Consider the following 3180-nt stretch of genomic DNA (forward strand, 5'->3'; position numbering starts at 1 on the left):
TCACAAGAAGCTCATTAGAAAAACACATGTCCCCTCACAAACAAACGCTAACCTCTTTTAGCAGATTCACTGGCATACGTGCTAAATCTGTACATGAAAAGACATTTCAGGACTCTTTATGTAGAAACAGAAAGGCAGAGGGTTTTACCTGTGGGATGACTTCATGGTTCAAAAAGAACCAATGTCCTTTATGCATAATTATATGTTCTCCCCACACCTATTCTATCGTTTTGAATTGTAGGAATGTTTTGGTGCTGCCCTTTATATGTGATACATTACAGACTGAATCATGTGTGGTGAGGAATACATTACAAGCGTACTTCTTTTAAAGACCCACTCCAATGAAAATTGTGTTTTAGATATTTTTTTTCTTCTGGCATTTTCTCATGGAGGACATATATAAAGCATATTAAGAATAAATTCCTTTTGTGAGTATTTCTTTCTTAAAATCATTGTAACTCAGGAGCTGATGAAAAGATTCCAATGAAAAACGATTTCAGTTGTTACGTTAAACCTTCAGTAAATAGGCCACAAGCTCCCTGCTCCACTCCATTCTGATGCATCCCCTTACGGACAAATACATGATGATGCACATCTTTGTTTTTTCCCCATCTGAGCTGGCTCCAAACTGTAGAGCTGGATAGTACCGATATTGCCCACCATTTTTGTTGCACCACTAATGTTGTCAGGAACTGGTGGTGAAGGACCCAAAATGCAGGAGACCAGGCTTGGTGCGAGGAAATAAACATTTAATAAACAAACTAGAACTTGACAAAACTATGGGGAGCAACAAACCGGTGACACAACAGAGCAGATGACCTGACAAGGATGAACAGAAACCAAGACACTTAAATAGGCTGAGGACGGCTGTAGATCATGAACCTTAAACTGGAGTGACTGACAAGAAGAAAACTAAAAACATGACCAAGAACAAAACACCACAGAATCCTTGCACTCTTTTTCGGTATCATGGAGCGTATCCGGGTTACTTATGAGCAAAGGCTGGGGACCTCAAGTCGCCAGTTTGTCAAAAGGGCCACAATCACACACCCATGCACACTCACACTCACACCTAGGGACAATTTAGAGTAACCAATTAACCTATGAAGCAGATTTTTGGACGGTGGGAGGAAGCCGGAGTCCCTGGAGAAAACCCATGCATGCACGGGGAGAACATGCAAACTCCACACAGAAAGGTCCCCCATTGGTGTTTCTGCTTTAGGTCCTCCAGCCGGGACTTAAACTGGGGGCCTTATTGCTGTGAGACAAGAGCGCTAACCACTGACACCGTACAGCCTGATCCAGAACAAATGAAATTAAATGGGTCCAGACCAAAGTATTTTTCCAGTCTGAATACACCGAAGAGTTATAGACTCTAATTCATTTAATAATTCAGTTGACAAAATACAATGTTTCCTTTTACTGTGAATCTATTTCTTTTTTCAAACAGAAATGCAAAACAGTGTTTTCCCACATTTAGATTTTGGATTTGGATCACTTTTCTCACAAAAAGTGGACTATTTGATCCGTCGCGACGCATCACGTAACAAATAGTCCGTGTCACGCCGCACCACTGCTGGAGTCAAGATTCGGCGATACATATATGCTGATATTTCCGATGGGTTGAATAAAGCATCAGTTCAGAGAGGAAGTTCACCTCTTACCGCTTGTTTTTGTCCAAATGATGAAGCAAAAGGTTGTTTAAAAGAAGGCGGCGCAGTGATACGAAACATTTAAGCTAGGTGACCGGAACTTCTTTTTTCACCGTGCGATTATCAGGTTTTAATGCACACCCAGCAGCCAATCAGAATCAAGTATTCACCCGGACCATGGTATAAGAGAACAAGAATTAATGGCAAACCCATTCACATTTGAGTTCTAATAGGTTTAGCCCACTGGTTTTGTCCACATCAAAAGAATCCTAAGGGAGCATTATAAGAGCATTCTAGCACACTGCATAGTCACATACGTGTGAGCTAAATTCAAAGTGTTTCCACATATTGAACTGGAATGACAGACTTATTTTTTCTGCATCACGTGTGTGTCGTCCGCTGTGATACACATGGTCGTTCTTACGTTATAGTAAAATAAACCTAGCATGCGTCTCCAGTTTTGATTCGATTATCAATGCATCTATTTTTGAAACGTTTTTTTAATCGTACTGGTTAATTTGATTCCATTCCACCTCAGACAGATTGATCTTATTCAATTCTTGGAATAGAAATTAATTAATCGATTAATTATTACATCCCTACTAAAAAGCCTTATTATAGCATGATTAATACAATATAACAAAAATACATATGGTACCAAATTATTTCTCTCTGTAATTCTTTAGTTTCAGAATATTTGTGAAGCAAACCATCAAGATCAACAAACCAAATGTATTTACTGTACAGTCGAAGTAAGACCAAATATGAAGTTAACGATTGGCTAAATTAAATCTATGAATAAATTATTAACTCAGCTGCAAGCTTGACTTCCTGCAGAGCCCCCACAACATCAGTCATGTTAGGCACCTACAGCACAGATACAAACATCTCTGTAAGATTTCCTCTCTGCTAGCTGAAATCACAGTTCACTCACTTCCATGGCTTCAGAGTAGAAATCTGTCTTCTCAAATCCTCCCACTTTGTTTTCTCTTCATTATTTGCTAATTAGGAAAAGTAATTATGGTGGTTAATCATCCTAAAAATGAGCCATTTCACAGTGACACTAGGTCACAGGTCAATCACACAGATGAGCTTTCTAGAACAGTGAAGAAGAGAGGTGTTGCAGCGTTTTCTATTTTGATGCTGACACGAAAACATAGTTCTGCAGACATTGGGATATCACACTGTTTTTGAATAATCCATCAGCTGTGCACTTTAGGACTAGGTTTTTTCTCTTTCTTTCACCAGCTGGGGGACACTCCACAGTCAAAAATGGAATTGTGGTTCATTGTAACGGATCCGGCATCCTCTTGACCCCTACGCCAGTCGCAGACACATATCACAAGCCAGCAGAGCCCTTCGCGGCGCGGGCACCTGATGTTTTTCCTTATCACAGTCATGTAATCACAAACATAACAGTGCTATCACCTTCCATCGGCCTCCTTCTTGGCTCCCTCCCTCCCTGTCAGGCTCCCCCCTCCCTCTCCGCTGCCTCATAGTTCCCGGTGCAGCACACTGAACTGAATAA

This window comes from Oryzias latipes, chromosome 5 (genome assembly GCF_053564925.1).
Source record: "Oryzias latipes strain Hd-rR chromosome 5, Olatipes_Hd-rR_3.1".
In the NCBI taxonomy this organism is placed as follows: domain Eukaryota; kingdom Metazoa; phylum Chordata; class Actinopteri; order Beloniformes; family Adrianichthyidae; genus Oryzias; species Oryzias latipes.